General features: G+C 40.6%; 1 protein-coding gene across 1 annotated transcript in view; it reads left to right on the top strand.

Annotated features, from left to right (window-relative positions):
* The first annotated feature begins 704 nt into the window (after nt 1–704).
* LOC126333259 (uncharacterized) overlaps nt 705–24,442 on the top strand; it is a 222,623-nt gene continuing 198,885 nt past the window's right edge. The window contains exon 1 of the mRNA XM_049996725.1: nt 705–822. The gene's annotated coding sequence lies outside the window, so the exon portion shown is untranslated. The remainder of the gene's footprint in view (nt 823–24,442) is intronic.

The raw sequence follows: 24,442 nt of genomic DNA, 5'->3' as shown, positions 1-24,442 counted from the left end.
GCCATGTATGGAAGTGAAACATGGATGATAACTAGTTTGGACAAGAAGAGAATAGAAGCTTTCGAAATGTGGTGCTACAGAAGAATACTGAAGATAAGGTGGATAGATCACGTAACTAATGAGGAGGTATTGAATAGGATTGGGGAGAAGAGAAGTTTGTGGCACAACTTGACTAGAAGAAGGGATCGGTTGGTAGGACATGTTTTGAGGCATCAAGGGATCACAAATTTAGCATTGGAGGGCAGTGTGGAGGGTAAAAATCGTAGAGGGAGACCGAGAGATGAGTACACTAAGCAGATTCAGAAGGATGTAGGTTGCAGTAGGTACTGGGAGATGAAGAAGCTTGCACAGGATAGAGTAGCATGGAGAGCTGCATCAAACCAGTCTCAGGACTGAAGACCACAACAACAACAATAACAACCTATACAGTAGACATTCAAGACGATAAAATTTGTAGGTTTATTAGATTACAAAACACAAACTGTTTCACTGTTTCGAAACAGCGTATCGAAACATTACATTGTAGTGTTTCATTTGTTTCGAAACAGTTAAGTGTTTCAGTTTGCCCATCTCTACCCACCACTGTTGCTTTCATGGAAGTTCCTTTTCTGCGCTACAGATGGCAGCACTCCGACAGTAGCGCCTCTTGCAGCGCTGTGAGGAATCACGACGATCTGAATCTCCGTGTGCGGCTGAGAAGCGTCACTTGCCGACGGCAGCTGGGCCAAGAAGCAGGCGTGTGTAACGTCCATCCAAACACCTATTCCGAAGCTCGAGAACAACTCTGAGCAGAGAGGAGCGCGTCTGCATCCCTACTGTGAGGTAGGTTGCGGCACGCTCTACGTACAGTAAGTTGTTTTGTGGGAGTTGAGCGAAAAAACCACGTATTTTACCGCGTTTTTTTCAATAAGCATACAGAGACAGTATTTTCATAACAAAGCACTTCTTGAAACATATGGTGCATTATACGTTTTCGCTATAAGTGTTTTTAAACAACTTGACAAAAATCTTTCAGATATGTTGATAGTACAGCTTAAAATTAGTTGTCACTATTTACTATTACAGCAAAAATGTTAATTAAAAATAACTTAAAACCTAAGTGACAAAAATAATGTTGTCAAAGGCAGCGACGCGGTGAAAAACTGGATTCATTGTGTTGGAAGTACGTTTCTGAGAGGCACTTTCATTGAATCCATTGATCTCTGCGTTCTAATACTGGCATTTAACACACTATGATAGTAATGGATTTTACTAGGTAACTTCCATGGCTGGCAATTTAGATGTTATCAACAACATGGTGACTTCTGAAAAATAAATTGTAGCAAAGTAAAGAATAATTTCTGTCTTGTGAATGTATATATGTTTTCAGATACTGCAATAAAGTGTTTATTTGTGCACAGGTGAATACTAATCCATCCTGTTTATTTGATCTTACAACTGTGCAACTGTGTCACGACTATATTATCGAAAATTTCTTGCACATTATTGCAATGTTCGCTATAAGTACTTCCCAGTACCAGTCCACTACCTGTAAAAAGATGCACCCCAGTATTTTCGGGCAAAATGCACTTCAGACATACACTTAGTGGTGATGGGAATGGTGAACCTCACTTTTCACGAAATCTGTTGAGAACCGAAATTTAAACGAAACGATGATAGAAAAATAAACTTTTTTCACTGAGTTATGAAAGCTTATCATATTTTATTCATATTTGGTGTAAAATGCAAGAGACCTAGTAATTGTGAAATTATTACTTGCACGTCATTTTAAGGCGAAGATGACTACAGCTTCGAAATATTTTGAAAAGCTATGATTTGGTTCAGTAGCTGTAGGTCATTTTATTAAAATTACGCTTCGACCAAACGACAGACAATCATCAGGCACGAAAAAAACAAAATGAAAAACGACATGTACTATAATTAATGGATGCAATTTCTTGCAATTAGTGTCAGTTTTTAATACTTGACAGTGGTTTGTTTGACCGTAACTGGTAGTTTTAATAAAATGACATTCAGGTATTGTACTAAATCATGATTTTCTCAAAAAATATTATGTATGAAAATTGTTTTCCTAAGAAGTTGTTTGGTCTGTTGAACTGATTATAGCAACAAGTTGAATGCCTCTTATGGAGAGAAACTGTGACTCAGTGCAGTGCTTAAAATACCTTTTACAGTTGTAAGGAGAAAAGAAAAATCTCTTCTTACACTTCATATTTAAAAGGCAAGTGTTTTTTTTTTTGTAAATGTAGCATTAAAAAGCTTATTTTACATTATAACCAAATTTTTGTTTAGAATTTCAAAAAAATTACATTTTTATCTGTTTTCGCCATTTTATAAATGATTTACTTTTTCTTTGTGATCAGCTGTAATTTAAAATTTTTCATTGCCAGCTAGAAGAATGGTACTTCAACTGACTCGCCAAGAGTCTTTTGGGAATGCACGATTATCAAAACTGCCCTAGGTACTGCAATAAAGTGGGAGGTCGTATTCAGTAAGCCTGCCGTCGCATGTTGAGCATATTTTACAGCAAACCAAAAGCATAGAGCTAAGTATATCAAGTACGCTGCAAAATATTTGTTTCTTCCCTTACGAGTTTCTGAAGTCGTTCTGAGAGGTCTGTTCAAATACACACTGGACAATTTCCGTTTCGTCAAATTAAAACTCTCTTCGTTTTCTGTGGCTTCAGATTCACAATTAAGTTAGTCCATATAGCTAATTTTCCCCCAAAAAACTCTGATGCAACTTCTTCCCGAAAGATGCCTGTATATTAGACCTGTCATTATAGATATGTTACAAGTTGAACACAGTACGCAAAAAATAGGATTATTCAAAGATATGTCAATTTCTATGGCACTTGCCACCAAGCAGTAACTTGTCGTCTGTGACACGTTTCCATACTTTACATGTAACACAGCGAGCTGTCCTCTGCAAAGTCTCCTGTTTTATCCGTCGTCTCTAAACATACGATGAGCCACTAGATTGCAAATAAAACGTATTGTCTTCAAAATAAGTTGATACTGATTTATATCTTTTGTTGTTGTTGTGGTTTAGTCCGAAAGCTAATTTGATGGAGCTCAACAAGTTACTCTATGTCTGAGTGTTGGAAGGATAGAAAAAGTAAACTGTTTATTACTTCAAATGTAAACACCATAATTGTTAATACCTATGTCCCACTATGGGACAAGACGAGCAATGCCTTCATGGAAAAATGTTTACGGTTGCGTACGGAACCTAGATTGTTTCCGGACGTGACCCTCTTTGTCCGAAGCAAATCAACGGTCACGAACATCTTTCTTGAGGGATCAATAATATATAAATCGCTAGTGAAATGATCGGGACTGCATGGAGGACGTGTAATGGCCCACATGTTGCCAAGGTTGATTCGACTACGCTGTAAAAGTTTCACTGGGAAGTCCTTACACATCCTGCATACAGTCGCGATCTCTACCCATACAATTTCCATAGTTTTGAGCCCTCAAGAAAGTCACTCGTAACCGTCGATTTGCTTCGGACAAAGAGGGGCATGCTTCAGTACTATCATGGCCTAGGCAACCGCAAACATTTCCCTATGACGGATTTGACCGTCTTTCTCAAAGTGGGGTAATGTATTAACATTTATGATGATTACGTTTGGAAAAATAAACAGGTTACTTACTTTTTCGATCTGTCTCGTTTTCATTTGACTGCCCCTAATGGATAGCAACAGCTATGCGTAGATGAGGTGACTTACATTGGATAGAGTAGTTCGTTGAGCTGCACCAAACTAGTATTCGGACTAGACCACAGATGGCCTTTGCAGTCTGGTCCCTTCAACCCTCACAAACCAACCAACCAACCAACCAACCAACCAACTAGATCATAGGAGCAATAAACAGATATAAATCAGTTTCGGAACTTCCTGTTCGTGACACTGGAGCAGATAGACTGGATGTATTTCCAGGTTAAGTATTTAAAATGCGGCATTGGGTTTATTGTGAATACGACTTTTTTCCAAGGCAATTCGTTTTATGTGCAATCTAGTGGCTCTTCGTATATCTATAAAAGATACGACGGATGAAAGAAAAGACTATGTAGATGACAGTAGCTATGTTACGTGTAAGCTATGAAAACGTGTCACAGATGACGAGTTATTGCTTGGTGCAAAGTGTCACAAAAATATTTCTGTATCCATTAATGAAAATGGGAATTTGTTATTCCTTTTGACGGCATGGTCCTTAGTGACAGTGGGACAAGAGAAGCCATTACGTCGTAGGCGTAGCTCCAAAGAACTTACAGACTTTTGGGAACGTAGATGAGGGTGTCAGCATCAGAATTTAACCCCGATACACGCGATTTATTGTCGAATGAACTAGCCCTATATCGTGCCACTGATGTACATTAAATTCACTTATCTTCCAATTACCATATTTCGATAAAGTCCCGACCTTTCCCCAACCAATTATTAGATTCACACTCGGTACAAAAAACGGTCATGCAAACGGATGTGAACACCGTAAACAAGATGCGCGACAGAGCCAATTCAGTCGATCGCCAGCGTCGCACCTGTTGCCATCGAATCAAACGGGGAACCCCACTAGTCAATAGTCTGGGAGAACATATTCGAAGTTGAAAATGCCACCAATAGAAAGCAATTAAAGGGCAAAGTTCTTTATAGACAATCACGCCAAGTGGTTGCAAATGTCTACCAATTTAAGAAGAAAGAAGTTCTGCTAGTTGCATCATTGAAACTTAAATCCACATTGAAACGAGTGGCCGAAAGAATTGGTGTATCGTTCACTTCCGTTCGGCGATTCAAGAAAGAGATGAAGAGAGCCCAGATAGGTGAATTCTCGATTCAACGACTCATAATGAAAGGTTCAGTAGATCTTGCAAGGCCAGTTTAGACAATTTTAATGAGGAAGTAGTTCGCCGCTCGGTGAATAATTTCTACGTTATAGATAAAAAGAACACCCACTGTAGAGGACAGTCGTGAAAAGGTACACAGTTCAATAACTTTTGAGGTATATATAAACGCACTTTGTAAAATACTTCTCACTCTGGATTTACACTGAATCGCCAAAGAAACTGGTGTAGGCATGCGTTTTCAAAAAAAGAGATACGTAAACTGGCAGAATACGGCGCTGCCATCGGCAACGCCTGTATACGACAAGTGTCTGGCGCAGTTGTTAGATCGGTTATTGCTGCTACAATGGCAGGTTACCAAGATGTGAGTCCGAAAGCGCTGTTAACAATCGGCACACGGACGATAGGATGCAGCGTCTCCGAGGTAGCGATGAAGTGGGGATTTTCCCGTACGATCATTATACGAATGTATCGTGAATATCAGGAATCTGGTAAAACATCAAATCTCCATCATCGCTGCAGCCGGAAATAAATCCTGCAAGAATGGGACCAACGAGGCGACTGAAGAGAATCGTTCAACGTGACAGGAGTGCAATCCTTCCGCAAATTGCTGCAGATTTCATTGCTGGGCCATCAACAAGTGTCACCTTGCGAGCCATTCAACGAAACATCGTCGATATGGGCTTTCGGAGCCGAAGGCCGACTCGTGTACGCTTGATGACTCCACGACACAAAGCTTTACGCCACGCTTTGGCCCATCAACGCCGACATTAGACTGTTGATGACTGGCAACATATTGCCTGGTCAGAAGAGTCTCGTTTCAAATTGTATCGAGCAGATCGGCGTGTACGGGTGTGGAGACAACCTCATGAATCCATGGATCCTGCATTTCAGCAGGGGACTGTTAAAGCTGGCAGAGGCTCTGTAATGGTGTGAGCTTGTGCAGTTGGAGTGATATGGGACCCCTGGTACGTCTAGATGAGACTCTGACAGGTGACACGTACGCAAGAACCCTGTCTGATCACCTGCATGCACTCATGCGTATTGTGCATTCCGACGGACTTGGACAATTCCAGCAGAACAAAGCGACAGCACACAAGTCGAGGCTTGCTACAGAGTGGATCCTGGAACACTCTTCGGAGTTTAAATTCTTCCGGTGTCGACCAGTCATGAACGCTATTGAGCCTATCTGGGATGCCTTGCAACGTTCTGTTCAGAAGAGATCTCCACCCTCTCGTACTCTTACGCATTTATGGACAGTCCTGCAGGATTCATGGTGTCAGTTCCCTCCAGCACTGCTTCAGACATTAGTCGAGTCCATGCCACGTCGTGGTGGGGCACTTCTGGGTGCGCGCGGGGGCCCTACACTATATTAGGCAGGTGTACCAATTTCTTTGGCTCCTTAGTGTAGATGGAAGAAGACAGTGAACAACCGAAAAGTTTTCCAGGAACAAAGTAGTATCAGAGCAAAACGAATTGCTTACCTAACAACTATCCTAGGGTATAGATATGAGTGTCACCCATTCGTCTCTATGGCCGAGACATATGCACAATTATTACACAGCATCGTACGTATGGAGTCATATTTCCGTACAGGGTCTGCTGAAACTTGTTTCGGAAGAACTCTGAATTATTATCGATGCTGGCAGTAAGGACGACTCTTTAGCTAACGCCTACGTCAGGTTAAATCTTGCCAGAAAGCAGAGGGTTATTAGAACGACATGGACTTCTCAAAATACGATACGTGGCTCAGGGAGAGATCAAACCTCATCTATTACCTCATGCTATTCTCGTTAGAGATAACGCCCCTTACCACAATAAGCAACTGACTCGTGCTCCATCAAACTCCACGAGGAGGAAATGATGTCCTAGTTAACAGAAAAGGGGACTCCTGTCCACAAGGACATGCTGAGACCCAGTTGTATTCATTGGTCAATAAGAACAAACCAGGGCACGTCATTTATAAAAACAGACAGTATATTAACTGAACGTGGTCATGCTGTGTTGCACGTTGCTCCATACCAGCCAGAATTGAATCCTGTAGACTGATGTGGGCAGGACTCAGAATGGTGTTTCTGAACACAATGTGGTATTCAGAATCGACACATCATTCACACTTATAGATTATCAGATTGCTGCTAATACAAAAGAAGACTCGAAGACACGCTATGAGCACGTAAATAAAACTGAAGAGCTTTATATTTCAAGAGAAGGTTTGTTTACTGGACCAAGTGCTGGAGCTGATCGTAAATGTGGGAAGTGTACAGTGTCGAATTGTGGTAGTCATAATGATAGAAGTAACAATGATTCCGCAAGTAAAGATGAGGGTGAATGAATTGACATTGCCTGGGGAAGTGGAGAGACACAGCTTCTGAAAATGAGGAAACGTAGGGTGGAGCATTTTCTAAATGTGTTTTATATGTGGAAATAATGACAGTGAAAGATCGATATGATTATGTCTAACGACGAACTGTATTATTTACAATGTGTAATTGTATCTGCTTTGGTCTTAAGATCTGTGAACGACTTCTCAACAGTGAAGCTACTACTTACGACCAAACTGTACATTTCAGATGGCCATGTTTGTAAAATAAACCTTCAAACATTTTCGTACGTATGCTCGTGACGCCTCTAAACCCTATGCTCGTACGCTACACTGCAATACTTCTTCCCCTTTGCTGCATTTCTCTTTCTGCGGACATGATTTTCCTGTGTTTCAAGAATTTAAACATGGCTGAAACAGCAACTGTTGAAATTCTTCTCGGTAAACGATAAAAGCCAGCCAGTTGCAGGATAAAGATTTATTAAAATTCTTGACCACGGTTTCGCTATATCTAAATACATCTGAACAGGAAGACACCTTAATCAGCAAAAACTTAGCATCAGAACTGAAAAAAAACTATGGCTTAAGTAACTGTAAAATTACCAGAATATTACAAGCACAAAAACTTTTATTCGCTTACTAAAAAATCACATCCTGCTGTGGAGATACATCAAAATATTGTGCCAAAGGCGTCGTCGTAGTTAAAACATCATCTCCATTTATACAACATAATTATGGACAGAGGGTTGATGCGAATACACCACAGCATCGTTACCTCGCCTGTGAACTAACGTGAAGAGGGTGTGAAAGCCACAGGGCACACAGTTTCACCGAGAGAGGGCACTTGTGGTGCTAATTCAAACCTTCTGTCTCAATAAATAAAACATATCAGAACCATTTAAAACATCTACGTAAACAGAAAATATGAAACCAATTTTACCTGTGTCCTAGTGGCAAGCAGATGAAGCTTGCGCTAAGGAACACGTCTAACGAGACAGGGCACTAGTGTTATGCGAGAGAATCTCGCGTAACTTAAAAAAAGGTAAAACACGTACCAGCGAAAACAACCAAATTGTTAAAGTAAACCGAAACCATCTGTCTTTGTGAATAAGAACATAACAGAGTCATTTAACCACACATACACATCGAAAGCCACAAACATCAAACATCAAACATCAAAAATACGTAAAATCCGAACAAGGCAGGAAAAGCGCATCTCACCAGCATAAACAGGCAAGAAAACTAACTTCTAGTCAGCCAGACTATATTACATTAGAGCAAGGACAGCTCTGAAACTATGTAAAAAAAAGTTTTTGTTTCTAAGCTGCACCTGTTCATTAAGAATAAAACCATCTTTTTGAGACAGATGCTTGAAAGTCTCTAATTCTTCGAGCAGGTCAAGTTTGTAACCCTTACTCGCTTCGTGAAGCAATTCTACGCCATCCAGTTTACGTGGCGTATGCTGTAAGAGCCATAGATGTTCAGCAAACGTCGAATTATATACGTATTCGTCATTTTTACCTAGCATGCGTTCTTTATACCTTACTTTAATAGCTCTACCTGTCTGTCCAATGTAATAATTTGGGCAGTCGTTACAAGTAATTTTGTGAACTCCGGATTTAGTGCCATGTTCTTCCCTTGCCTCAATAGTATGAATCACTCTTTGTTTCAGGCTATTATTTACGGAAAAGGCAACTCTGTAACCGTATTGTTTCTGTAGAAGTCTCCTTATCTTATATGCCCTGTGTTTGCATGAAGTGTACGTAGGTGTTGACTAGAGCATTGCCCACTTCACTCTCGGTCCTTGCGTTCTGTACTATCACGGGTTTGTGTCGTAGAACAGTGATAAATTGCAGTACAGGCAGATTTACCGACGGTGAGTCGGCCGATGTGCACCTCGCGTATAAATTTATTTAATGCAGAGGCAGCTAGAATGGGGCTCACGAACGGTGCCCTGGCACGAGTGACAGCGTTCAGTCTTACTGCACACATTCCACATCGCCACACCACGGAGTCTGAGCGCAACGGGGGGAAGGTGGAAACTGCGAATGCGCCGCATTTAAAGGGCTGTGCGGGCCCAACGCTCACGTTTTTGTTTCATATTCCACCTATCTCTACAACACAGATAACAAACAAAAGAAATTTTCAGTATTATTTATTATCTTTGGCGCATTCACAGATTTTCGCCCTCACGTTGCCGCATACTCGTGATTTATTTACTTTCATAATCGAAAAAGGTCTGTCAATCGAAATATTGTAGCACTTTTGCAACCTTATTATGGAGACGTCTAAACCGTACCTGAAGAAAGAAGTCTTGGACAGCTTTAACGTAAAAGCATTTGTATCAAAATGGGAACTACCTTACAGGTTAATCAGTTTCATCTGCACATGCACAGGGGCACTTTCAAATGAAATGGCAGACGGTCCTGGAAACAGCACGAAAACTGATATAAGTCTGGCAGTGTCCTGAAAATATTTAGGAAACTATACTTAAAATTATTTCAAGGCCACTATGAGTAATTCATCAAATCTCTCGTTTTCTTTAACGGCAGTTAGATTAGGGAAGTGGACCGTGTTTGTCAGAATGTGTCCCTTCTGTAACTCGATTTTCTTTTTAAATGCATCCCCAACAAATCAGAAAGAAGTTTTTTCTCACGTTGCAGTGTCATGTTGTGGGCTGTGTGCAGTCAAGTCCACTTAAAATACGAGATCTATAGTCCATGCTGGATGTTCAAAGTTTCTTTCCTGCACTCTTTTTTCTTTCATAAATTCAACAATACCGAGTTTTAAATCGAAAATCGTTCCAGTCATGTCCCTTGACTTAACCAACGTACTCTGCAGTAATATATAAAGTCTCCATACTCTTCGTTGAGTTTCGTCGAAAACCGTTGCAACTGACGTTGGAATAATGTATGAGATTTCAAAAAATTTGCTGTTGACACCACCAGCAAATTTAACGCTAAGTGCTTCTTGATGTACAGCAAAATGAGTGCTGTCTGTCGATCGTTCAAATTTTTCACTCTTTCATTGTCAACTAAATCTTTAAATTCTTTTTGCATCTTATTGGACTATCGTTTCATAGAAAATTTGCCGTACCTGTCGCCTATGTGACCATAATTATCGAAAATTCTCATGTCTCTCTCTTCTGTTCTTCCCAATCATTTTTAACTTTTAACTGATGAGATGAATTTTCTGTAATTGTATCTGGCACTCCAATGTTTAAACTGAGATTTAGGGGACAAAGCATTTGAAATTATTCATTTAAGTTATATAACATTTATTTTGTAATAATTTTAGTGTTGTTTAAATACTCCATGTTGATTTTATTGCACTAAATAAAGCTTGCAGTATTTTACTTATCACACAAAATCAAATATTTTTGTAGTTTTTTTAAATGGTACATATAAAGAGACTGACAAATTGTTGGAGAAGCGAACTTTACATCGTGAAAAATTATTTTATCTCTGTGGGAGATAAATTTTCACTTAAAACTAAATTACAGTATTTGAATTTGAAAATGAAAACTACACTAGATAGGACAAAAAGGAAGTCAGCAAAAAAGACGTTCACTGCTGGGATCTATATTTTCCTTTACTGCCACTCAGAACACGTTTGATGTTAACACTGTTAACACTGTTGATGTGTTTTACTGGAGAAATAAGAAGGTGCCAACACCATTGTCCTGAATTTCTTCTTCTGAATTATACTCTCGTTCGTCAGCAGACTTGTGATCAGTAGCTATTACAAAATTGTCGTCTTTTACGTCAACTTCTTGATGTATACCACTGACTTGTTCCTCTGTTCACTGATTACTAACTTCATCAAACTTAGGATCGTTAAAATTGACACATTACTGCAAAACACGTTTTGTCCAATACGAAGAAAACACATACTGTGCGTGCGCAAAATGCCGTGGCCGTTAGATGCGCAGTCGGCTGGGGAAGCGTGGGCAGAGGGCAGCAGTGGAGGAGGGTCGCTCAGAGCGCTGCAGGGAAAACGCCGATCGCTGGAGCTTAAGTGCCGTCTCAACTGAAGCCGACCGTTCCATTTTTTTCAACAAAAAAAAACGAAGGTGGCTTGAAAAGTTCTCGGGAAGGAATAGAAAAAAAGTACTTAAAACAGTGAAACATTTTATTCTTTTTCAGTCTAGTCTCCTTGTAGATTAATACACGTGGTCCAACGATGTTCCAGTGCCTTGATCCCATCTCCAAAATGAATTTCCTCCAGGCATGCAAAACATTTGTCAATTCCAGCCATCAGTTCTTCTTTTGAAGTGAATCTTCGTCCACCAAGAAAACTTTTCAGCTTTGGGAAGAGATGGAAGTCTGACGGAGCCATATCAGGTTAATAAGGCGGATGTGGCAACAATTCATACCTTAGTTCGCGTGATTTCGCCATGGCGACGGCACATGTGTGCGGGGGCGCATTGTCTTGTGGCGGCACCCATCTTGCAGATAATTTTTTCATTTCTAATTCTTCAGTTAAAATGTGATATACCCTTTCAGATGACATCTGACAAGCGTGAGTAATTTCACGCACTTTCAATCGGCGATCCTCCATGACTATTTTGTGCACTTTTGCAATTATTCCTGAAGTAGTGACACATCGTGGCCGACCACTGCGCTGATCATCTTCATTTGTCTGCTTGGGAACAGCTGATTACGAAAGAGCAGAGTTCCCCAGTGTATTCTGGAAATCGCCATGAATGTCCATTGCTTTCATACCTTTCTTTACGAAGTACTTAATCACTGCTCGAATCTCTTCTTCCATCTTCGCAAATCACTACGCGGTAATAACAACAGAGCAACGTCACGGCCACAGCTCTCTTCCAAGAACACTGACGTGGCATGTGTTTACAGGCAACGGTCCAATGAATGTCAGATTAACAACTCATTGCGCTAGCGCTTACCTCTCATGGTGACTCTGAGAACTTTTCAAACCACCCTCGTATTGAACTCTTCCAAGCCCATACTTGCATGGTGACCATTCAAATTGATCTACTGTAAACTCTTCTTTCGTTAGTATCTAAAAAGAATTCTTCCGTAAATGTAACGATTGATTTTCGCCTGGCTCGTTAACCATTTGTAACTTTCACAGAAGCGTCCTGAGTGGTGCATTTTGAGTAAAAACTACACATTTCTCTTGTAGCTATGTAAAAATTTTCTTCTTTTGCTAAAACACAGCGGAGTTTACACAGTCTCTCCTCACTAAGATGTGAAGACACAATTACAGGAGATTTCTGAAATAGTGGTTTATTAAGTTTATTGAGGAACGTAGGAAAAGTAAAGTCAGTAGCTTATGAAAAGGCATGGCCTCTGTACAAAAGAACTGTAACATCTCCACATATGTTGTTCCAAAATCCATAGCATTTTTCGTTTCACCAGCTATCAGTGGCCCTTCAAAATCACATTCTGTCGTCGAAAGAGTCTGAAGTTACTAGAATAAGACGGTAGATAAGGAAGTTTTACACAATAACAATATGGTAAAATACTCTCCTCTTTGCGTGCTATCATTTTCCAAAATCTCATTTGGAAATCTGAAACCGTTTGTGGAATATGAGCAATGTTGTGGATATTTCACTCTGGTCTTATCGTTGGCGCGGCGCGATCGCAAATAAGTGTGTTACATCATATCGGTTTTCTGGAGATGGGTGGAAATTCAATATGTTATCTAAATTTCGTACACAACATATTACGTAATATGCACCAAACGCAAACTCATAGCGATCTCTACTTCCAATTGCACACTTTTCCGAATATCGCGCGATATCTTACTTTCACGTAAATATCACAATTTCTATGACCGTTAACGAAATGATAGGAACATCATCATGAACAATAGATATAAAGCTATAAGTAAAGCAAAAGTGAATTTTTTTAACAGAATAATATCGTTTGAGAAAGATTGCAGGGTGCACGCCTTGGTTTTGTCATCGCAGAACGGCCTAAAGGTGAGAAATACTTATCGGCCTCCCCTTCCGAACAAACAAATGAACTCCCCCAGCACTTTGGACGAAAACTGCTCACTGCGTACCAGCTATCGTATACTGGGAGAGCTATAACTCACGAGCGGCGTTCTAGAGACCCCAACAAGTTTTTATGTATAATTTGTATACAAACATAATCCCTTCTATTCTGATTACAGTAGAATGATTAGCAGATATAGAGTTACTGACAGCCACCTCTTACAGAAAGAGGTTTGCATTGGATGCTTCTTGTCTTACTTACCTTACGGCCTTTCCCATTCCATTCCATAAACCTACGCCATGGACTGTAATCTCATTTTCTTCCTTTTTTAGTTTACGTAGCTGTCTGCGTGGTGTCCGCAGGAAACAAACGCGTTACGAAAACGTGGAGCCTGCGATTGAACGCCTAATTTGGACCGGAAGACCATCAAAACTTTACTCGTCATCCAGGAGGGACTGAGTAGGTGGGGCTGAGCCACTGAGGAGGCAACACGTTCTGTTTATGGGGCCAGTGAGTAATTCGACCAGCAAAATTAGGCAGGTGGAATCGGACAGCTCGGAGAAGAAACAGGATTCCTCTCTCATTCCCGTGCGGATTTACTTCGTTTCTCTCGGATGACACCCTATTTCCACGTTGAAAAACTCTGTAGAATCATAAACCAAAGGCCTAATTGGGAACAAACCACTACTTTAACATCCAGATAAACCTCCTCCTTCCTCTACACCCATAGGAAATTCAGAATATATTTCTACCAGAGTGAAACTTTTTCTTCTAGAAGACTTTTAGTCAAAAGTGACTAGAGAAATGACCACGTCCCACTACTAGAGCTAGCCATAATGATATGTCTCCAAATTTCGCTTGTCTGACGACGTTAGTACTTTACACTTTGAAATACTTGAATGCTTCCAGACAAGCAACGTGATTTTGAGTTGTCTATCCAGTTTCTTAACATACAATCCGCTCACTTACTCGCCGCATACATAAAATATTTGTGAATAATTAAATGGAACGGCTGTTTGTCTACTACAATGGTTGCAGCTGTACGCATTTACTCTTTCTCTATCCGTTTCGTTTTGATTTGATTGTCCCTTACAGCTAATGTTGTGTTGTGCTGTCAGTTAGGTCACTTACTGTTGCGACACGAATGATAAAATATATTTCCGTTCTATTGCGGAAACTACCTACAATTCAGTGAAGGAATTTTCATGAGTTGTTTAAGCATATGTGACATGTAGTCTCAGTTTTATTGACATAAACGCGTAGTACAACGTACAAAGGAATGTATGTAGTGGGTGGACTATGAGATAAATGTTTTACACATTCGTTTCGCAAGCTCTAATTCCACATCATAGTGTCACATGTTAATACTAGCATTTAAAAAGTTGTAATTATCAGTAGCTCGTGTAATTTGTATCACGATCTTACGAAATAGTGATAACAGTAATTACCTTTTAAAAATAACTTAGTTTCCTGACTGAAACACAACTGAACTCTGACGTTTTTACCCCTCACAAAATTTCATTTTACCCCTCAGGGGAACCCTTGCGTTGCACAGAGCTCAGACCTGGGTACGCTCTTGTATGAAATTATTGAGTGGAGCAACAATGGGCATGAACAAGACAGACACAACAATACAAAAACAGAAGGCGAAGACGTGTGACTTCTATCGAAGATCACGTTTCTTACGTGATCTGGGCTTCTATCCGCCTGAGGCTAGTAATTCTACGCAATTTACCTTTGATCCAGTCTCAAGCGGCACTTAAAAAGCAGCACGAGCGACGTTTCTCACAATCCAAAAGTGAAAGATATTCTCACATATATACTCTCTCCTTATTTTTCTTTTCTTCGTCTTCCCTTACGCCAGACTGCTTCTCTCATTTCATTTAACAGTTTTCATCTTTCCCTCGCATGCTCTATTTCTGTATTGTTTTGTCTGTCTTGTTATCTGTTGGATGGGAAAATTCAGTATCAAGCCTTTTCGCGGTTTTCGGAAGAGGTAGAGCACGTGCCCGAGCCTGATTTCATCCTTTTCCTTCTTTCTCTCTCTCGCTTACCGTCAACAAGACTCCTAACACTTCGTTGGAAAACAGTAATAGCAGTAACAAAACAAGACGATTATACAAAAAGGAAATTTTACGTTATTTTGACAGGTCAAGTAATTTTTATTGAATGCTGCACTACGCTTCAAGGAGACACAGATAAATAACACTAGTTTTAAACATAATCACCCAGTCTCTCTGCCATCCGGAGTGGCCGAGCGGTTCTAGGCGCTACAGTCTGGCACCGCGCGACCGTTACGGTCGCAGGTTCGAATCCTGCCTCGGGCATGGATGTGTGTGATGTCCTTAGGTTAGTTAGGTTTAAGTCCCACAGTGCTCAGAGCCATTTGAACCAGTCTCTCTAAACAACAGTTTCAGAACTTTCTACTAATCTTTTAGTTCCTCGTCGACAGAAATCTGCTCCTTGGTCGCAGAGCCATTCCAGAAGCGCTGTGTGAACGAACGTCCTCATCGTTGAAAAATTTCTTTCCCCAAGACGTTCTTTCAGCTTGCCGGAAAGACGGAAGTCGAACTGTGCAATATCTGGACTTCCTGATCAACATCACTCACGCCTGTGCGGTATTGGTCAAATTGATGGCATAGCTTCACTATGGCTATAAGACTCATTACATTTGCTCAGTATATAGCCAGAATTTCACGGTGAATCTGTGTGCAATTCAGACGTTTTCCTCACAAGAAACTAACTGTCTCGCATAATTCAGCTTTGTATACTTCTCCGGTTGTCGCGCCATTTCGCTGGCACACTGTGGTGCATCCGTTATCCATGTGTGGAATTTTGGAATTGGTCCCTAGGCTTACTCACTACTTAATCCAATTTAAACTAACTTACGCTAAGGACAACACACACACACACACACACACACACACACACACACACACACAGCGATACCCGAGGGAGGACTCCGACGGGGACAGGCGCGCGAACCGTGGCAAGGCGTCCAAGACCGCGTGGCTAGCCCGCGCGGCAACTGTCGTGAGGTCCAATGAGTGGGAACATTATGCCGTCAGTTGTCCTGTCCTTGTGAGCAAAATGTTTTTTGGCCTGCGTTGATGACCCGAAGGGGAATCGACCTGGAAGTTTTCATATTTCCTATCGCTCCAGTTTTTAGTTTTTATGTGTCAGTGAAGTCCAGTAATGTGGACAGTCCGCTGCAGTATATTGTTATAACTTATTATTTGTTACAGTCAGGGTTAAGATTTAATATAGGCGAGTACCTGTTTCGGACGTCAAGTTCCATCTTCGGACATTTTGAGCTTAGTTATAGGTTGATACGTCAACTTTATTACCATGTATCGCTGTCTGAGGATTAAGAGAGGACGACAAAGTTGATGTATCAAAATGTAACCAGTGTGAAAACATATGAAGACAGCCCTTAATCAACTACATAAAATCGGAGATGTAACTTGAAAATCATAGTTTTCCAATAGTTGCTGCTTGTCTCTATAAACATTTAGTCGAGATTGTGGTATGGACAGTAGAATGAAAATATGAATAAAAATTTTGGTATTGATTCCAAAATTCTAATGTTATTGTAAAGTATATTTAAATAACTAATTAAACCTAACTAACCTATGGACACCACACACATCCATGCGCCAGGCAGGATTCGAACCTGCGACTGTAGCGGTCGCTCGGCTCCAGACTGTAGCGCCTAGAAGCGCACGGTCACCCCGGCCGGCTCACATCAGTGATTATACACATAAACTCTAAAGCCATAAAAGGACCGACGCACTACGAAGAAATTAGCCGGATGGGACGGAAATGGGAAATTGTGAGGTACATGCACAGACGAAAAAGCGATTACAATTTCAGGAAAACCAGATGATTTATTCAAGACAAACAGCTTAAAAAATTGTCCAAGTCAGTAATGCGTTGGCCCACGTCTGTTCCTTATACAAACAGTAATTCGACTTGGCAATGATTGATAGAGTTGTTGGAAGTGCGCCTGAGGGATACCGTGCCAAACTCTGCAATTGGTCCATTAGATCATCAAAACCCGAGCTGGTTGGAAGATCCTGGCTGTATTGCTCCAAACTTTCTGGGACGAATTCCGAGGACCTTGTTGGCTGAGGCAGTGTCTGGCAAGCACGAAGACAAGCAATAGAAACTTTCGCCGTGTGCGGGTGGACATTATCTTGCTGAAAGGTAAGCTCAGGATGGCTTGTCATGATGGGCAGCAAAAGGGGGTGTAGAATATTGTCTAGGCAGCACTATGCTGGAAGGGTGCCGCGAATGCCAACCAAAGGACTCCACTACTGATTGTCGGGTTGTATATTGGGAGACAGTCTGGTTGGTATCCCACCACTGTGAGAGGAGTATCCAGACACGACTCTCCTGGTCATCAGGGTTCATTTCGAAACGAGACTCAACACTGAAGACAATTCTACTCCAGTCAATGAGATTTCAGGCCGATGACGTGCCTAGAGACGTCTCGGACAGCGGTCCGATACCAATCTGTCTGTCACCCGCCATACGGCCCCACACCCAGGAGTGATGATCTGGGGTGCCTTTTTTTTTCCATAGCAGAGCGCCTTTGGTTGTTATCCGCGCACCCTTGCAGCAGCACAGCGGTATGTCGACGATATTCTGCGCCCCGTTTTGTTGCCCTTCGTGGGAAGCAAACCTGGGCTTGCATTTCGCCAAGGTAAATCCTACCTACACACGACGAAAGTTTCCGCTGCTTGTCCCCGTGCCTGCCCAGCCCCAACTTGGACAGCGAGGTCACCGGATCTCTCCCAATTGAGAACGATTGGAGCATTATGAGCAGGGCCCTCCATCCACCTCGGAATTATGATGACCTAAAGCGCCAACTGGACAGGATTAGGCACGGTATCCCGCAGGAGGACATCCAAAGCCTATCAATCAATGGCAAGCCAAACAACCTCTTGCATAAGGGCCAAAGAGAGGCCAACGCGTTATTGACTTGGTCAACTTGTGTAGCTGTTTCTCTTGAATAATCATCTAATTTTTCTGAAATATCACAACTACCGATTTTAGTGCCAATGGGATACTTCCTTCATGGTGCTTCGTTTTTCTCCCCACCGCTGACAGTAGCATAGAGCGGCTGAATTTCAACTTTTGCTTTCTCTTCTTTGATGCCATTAATTATATCTCGCTATAATCTGAGGCAACAGTTGTGTCTTACATTTATGCGAACATTTTTATTTTTTATTTCTATTTATATTTTTATTTATTTATTAATTTTTTTTTGCTTTAGCATAAACTGTTGAGTGCAACGGCCTTGCCACAGTGGATACACCGGTTCCCGTAAGGTCACGACGTTAAGCGCTGTCGGGTGTGGTCGGCAGTTGGATGGTTGACCATTTTTCGGGGTGCACTCAGCCTCGTGATGCCAATTGAGGAGCTACTCGACCGATTAGTAGAGGCTTCGGTCAAGAATACCATCAGAACGACCGGGAGAGTGGTTTGCTGACCCCACGCCCCTCCTATCCGCATCCTCCATGAGGATGACACGGTGGTCGGATAGTCCCGATAGGCCACTCGTGGCCTGAAGACGTAGTGCTTTTTTTATAAACTGTTGAGTAGCATTATTATGAGGACTTGCTAGTACCCTTAAAAACTACCCAGCAGCATCTGGGCATATGGGGAATTGGTAGATTCGGTACTGACAGGTCTCTACAGTTGCCTGTGCCTACAGAGCTCTCTACAGCTGCTGAACAAAAGCTTAGCGGAGGAGTCACAGAGGCAACACAACTGAACTGGTTTCGTCAGTCTTCGGTTGTGTTATTAATGGGAATACCAGGATCTCTGTTTACCTGTATTTCACCAACGGCAGTGCATGACATTTTCACTGTTCTCCCCATCCAGTCACTGTCTTCAGCTGTCCTAAAGACAAAAGTTCATAAACTGTGTCTCTTACTTCATTACCAGTTTGCATTACTTCCTTTTCCATATGTTGATTTTATATTCTTTTTGCCTTATCATAATTGATTTTGAGACGTGATTGAAAATATGAAGTACTGCGTTCTTCCATTACATATATAAATAGGTGAAGAAATCGAGTAGTGTACGATTACACTATTGTGTAATGACTCTCTTACTTGAGATTTATTGCATCTCACAGCACACAATGTAGTTTTCCAGACTCTCTCGTCTAGATTATATTTCTCGTAAATTCTTAATTCGTTAAAAATAAAATATACAATATTTGCAATTACAGAGATGTATTAATATATCACAAGTTATTTCTTACACTTAAAAATTTGAAATTCGTCACTGGACAGTCGACATATTGAAGTATACCAGTGATTAACAATATTCTTTCTATTCTTTGTTATTTAATCACAGATTACGAATTTATGTTCCGCTAACAAATTCAAACGTTATGTATGATGCGGCAATTTTACACGAATCTCGTTGTTCATGATGTCATATCTCCTATACTGTAGTAGATATGTCGTTCTCACCCCCAGAGCGATTGTTGCCTAACAGTTTAGCAAGTGTGGTTGAAATCGGTCAAGTGGTTTAGGAGGCGACGTGAAACATACTCACATACGTATATCCATTTTTATAATACGTATGGACTGTGAAAAGTAATGGTCCCATAACACTCCCTTGGTATTCGGCCGAAGTTGCTTTTACGTCTGAGGATTTCTCTCCTTTGAGACTGGCATACTCTGTCCTCTTTGCTAAAACTCTTCAGGCCTATTATACAGCTGGTCTCGTATTCCCTGCGTTGATATTTCGTTCATCAGGCGGCAGTGCGGAACCGTATCGAACGCCCTCCGAAAGTCAGGGAACACGGTATCCGCCTGGGTGCCTGTACTTGCTGCTTTCGATTTCTACGTAGGAGATTTTCGGCTGCCAGAAATGTCATGACAAGTGAGCATAAAGCAAGTTCCAAAATTCTACACCGGACTGACGTCAGAGATAATAGATCTACTACCTTGTACGCCTGGTTCGACGATCCTTCTTGAAAACGGATATGATAAGCGCTTTTTTTCTATCAGTAGGAACGCTTCGCTCCTCCAGCGTCTTATCGTACACTGCCACTGGAAGAGGAGCTGATTCTTCCACGTAGACTGTGTACAATGGTATTTAACCTAAGAAAAAACTGTTTACGATTTTCTGTCAAGTCAGTGGATAGACGTTTACTTCCGAGTTCGTTGGATGCTTCCCGCGTGACTCTTCTTATAGTAACGTTTGGCTACGTTTAATTTACAGAAAAGTTCTCTTTGCTTTCATAACATTTTTCTTACATGGCTGTGGAAACATGCTATCGATTTGATGTGGAACAGGTCATTTTACACGACGAGTGTACGTGTTAGTTTTAACATCAAATAACATACTATTTTTCGAGTTGTACATGAATATGTTACTTTGCAACGACATTAAGTTTTTTTAACAGTTTACCCGTTTTTAAATAAAAAATCGTATATGGAATAGAAGATGTTGTCCAGAAGAAATGATTGTAGCTTACTTTTGAAATTTGCTTTGGTACGTGTCTGAAATTGAATGTTTTTGTACAAATGGTCAAACATTTTTGGTGATGCATATCGAACTTCTTTCTGAGCCACCGACATGTTTAAACATGGGTAATAGAAGTTATTTTTCTTTTGGTGTTGTAGTCGTGTAATATCATTGTTTTTGCCAAATTCACAGAACAGCGTAGCACAGAATTTTCTTTCTTGCACCCGTTGTAATAGAAAACCAATACATTGTTGTTTAAAAAAGTGTGGCACATTTACTTCTTTTTTTAAGCGATACTCTACATCCATATATGTTTGATAACAATCTCACACAACTACTTGTCTTTATACAGTGCTGCAGATTTTACTTATATACCATAAGTATTAAAAAATATGTGGCCCATATTTGTCCGAACGCTTATTAGCGTGTCATGTATAAATCAAAAAGATGAAGTAAATTGGTCTAGAACTTTTCGAGTTATTTACTAACAACATTATCCCTGCAAAAATTTGAACTACATCGGCAAGAACTTATCGAGATTTCTGGTAACAACGTTAAACACCGACTTGTTTTTATGTAGAAGTATACATTACAAGAATATGCTGTTATTGTTTGATTCTTGTTGGAATTTGATATGGCGTCTGTGTAAGGGTTCATCATCGCAAGGCAAACCATGTGTTCACGTTAACTACAAATCAGAGCTCACTTATGCGCTGTAACCATTCCATCACAGAGAAATTGTGCAGTAGGAACACGATACGATTGTGTAGTTCCAATGACTGGAAGAAGTAACTGCTTTTGATTAGATTAGATTAGTACTTGTTCCATAGATCATGAATACGACACTTCATAATGATGTGGAACGTGTCAGGTTAATAAAAGGTGTCTATACAAGATATTACATTACACAAAATATTAAATGACAGTTAATATTTTTAATTTTTTTGTGGGAGTCAGACTTTTGATGCTATTAGGTAAGTGACCAAAGACTTTTCTGGCAGCATAATTTTCCCCTCTTCTGAGCCAAAGTTAGATTTAACCTTGAGTAGTGAAGATCATCCTTTCTCCTAGTTTTGTAGCCATGTACACTGCTATTACTTTTGAATTCGATCGGATTGTTAATAACAAATTTCATAAGTGAATATATATATATTGTGCGGCTACAGTGAAGATCCCTAGCTCTTTAAATAAGTGTCTGCAGGATGATCTTGGATGAGCTCCAGCAATTATTCTGATTACACACTTTTGTGCAATGAACTCTCTTTTACTCAATGATGAGTTACCCCAGAATATGATGCCATAAGAAAGCAGAGAACGAAAATAGGCGTGGTAAGCAAATGAACTGAGATGTATATCGCCAAAATTTGCAATGACCCTAATAGCATAAGCAGCGGAACTCAAACGTTTCAGCAGATCTTCACTGTATTTTTTCCATTTCAACCCCTCATTAATGCATACACCTAGATATTTTGAATACTTTACCTTAGCTACCGATTTCTGATCGAAGTCTTTATTTATTAATGGTGTCTTTCCATTTACTCTGTGAAACTGTATATACTGTGTTTTGTCAAAGTTTAATAAGAGCCGATTTTCAGAGAACCACTTAAAGATTTTCTGAAAAACATCGTTTACAATTTCATCAGTTAATTCTTGTCTGTTTGGTGTGATAGCTATACTTGTATCACCGGCAAAAAGTATCAGCTTTGCATCTTCTTCGTACACTAAATTCAAGTGTCTTACTGAATCGTTACAGAAGAAATAAACAAATGCGATTTGTGCGGCGGCGTTTATTAAACACAGTATCACGGAATTAAAGTAGTTTGCTCAATGATAGCGGCACTCATTCGCGCAGCGGATCCAAATTTTGACCATGAGACGGGACAGTTTTACTATCACGGAAATCTAATGGACAAGTAAGCCCAGTTTCTTTAACAGTCAAATATCAAAAAGTGTTCTAGGCCAGAATAGTTCAGTATCTTTTTTTTGTCTACGAGTAGTTCTTTAGTAATGTGATGTCAATTTAGAAATTAATTTTAAGCTATGGTCTCCTCTCTCAAAGTACTTAGCCTGAAATGTGATGCTGTGATATTACCTGATGTACATTCAAGACACAAAAATTTTAAAAGTTTGTGAAATGTGTGGAAATTACGATTAGTTCACACACTCGTCTGGCAGTATTGGTGCCCATATAGCTTAAAAAACGTTCAAACGTCTGTGAATTCTAAGGTCCAAACTGCTGAGGTCATCGGTCACTAGACTTACACACTATTTAAACTAACTTTTACTAACAACAACACACATACCCATGCCCGAAGGAGGACTCGAACCTCCGGCGGGAGGGCCGCGCAATCCGTGACATGGCGCCTCTAACCACGTGGCCATTCCACGCGGCATATAGCTTATCACTGACATACAAATGAGAGCGATTCTATTCTCTACTTAGCTCGTGCAATTTTTTCCACTATCCCAAGAGGTATTTTAGGCAAGGAAACCTCTCTAACCCACTTAGAGTCACGCCATAGGAGTAAAATGAATAACCAACAGATCTTTCTCTGTATCCAAAGGAAGAACTACGAAAAATTTAATGATGATGACTTCATAATTTCTATGTTTAGTAGATTTGGGTATTACGCTCTACATTCCCATTTTCTTATTTTCATATAATTTTAATATACTTTCTTTAGTTGTTCTTTAACTGAAATTTTATACAGGATGTCCTGGGAGAAATGGATGACCGGATCACTGCAGATATAACACAACTCCGACACAGGAAGGATGAGATAGGTAATCAATCGTGTCATTTTCACAGGAACCATCCAAGCATTTGCCTTAATCGATATGTGGAAGCCACGGAAAACCTAAATTTGGACGGATGGACGGGGATTTCAGCTGTCGCCCTGCCGAATGCGGACCCAGTCTCGCAACCACTCTGCCATCTCAGTCAGTGTTAAGAGATACGGGCAAAGAAGCGAAAAGTGTGACGTAAGATATCATTCACGTGAAACAAGCAAGGGCTCCAAAATGCAAACCTTAAGAGGTATGAGCACTTCATCTTCGTTAGTGTGGAACAAATCTCTTCTACTGCACGCTCGTTGTTTTATATATTTTGTGAGGAGTTAGTATGGGCCAAAACCAGTAAAAAATTTCGAGTAAACATGGGCTCTGAAATGAACACATTAAGAGACTGGAGCACTTCTTCAGTATAAGAGATGTGTTTCACAGTAGGAAGATGAACAAGTCCTCGTAGCTCTTACGGCAAGTGCTTCAGAGCCCATTTTTACTAGACATTGTTGCTTCGAATGGTCGTTCCTGTCATAGCTAATTATGAAGGTGGAGTATCTGGCAGCACTTGAACTCGAATACAAAGTGATTAACTAATTGGTGACTTCTCTCAGGCTAAGCGACAAAGCCTATGCTTACTTCCTCGATAACAGGGTCTAAGATGAGCCTGAGAAAACGTCTCAGCGAGTGTTAATCTCAAAACAATAAGATTCGTGTTATCGTGCTAATAAATCCCGCGGAAAATGAACCCGGCAAAACACATTTCACACAAAAGGCTTCTCATGACGTCGCACAAAGAGTCAGCTGGTGTCAAACCTTGTGGATACGGGTGTTATCCAAGCGTTCCTACTACTCCGAAACACCTCTCGCTAATTGTTGCCATCTTAGAGTCTCAAGCAAAATTCATATTGCTGGAACGAGGTGCTCGACTGATCCTCAGGTAAACTAAGCATATCCAAAAATTACTTACATAAAACTACGGCCCCAAAAAAGATAATCATTTGTTTCTGACACATGATATCTTGGATGAAATTTGCAC

This window comes from Schistocerca gregaria, chromosome 2 (assembly GCF_023897955.1).
Source record: "Schistocerca gregaria isolate iqSchGreg1 chromosome 2, iqSchGreg1.2, whole genome shotgun sequence".
NCBI lineage: Eukaryota > Metazoa > Arthropoda > Insecta > Orthoptera > Acrididae > Schistocerca > Schistocerca gregaria.
The sequence above is the reverse complement of the archived record's forward strand: the minus strand, read 5'-3'. Positions and strand labels throughout refer to the sequence as shown.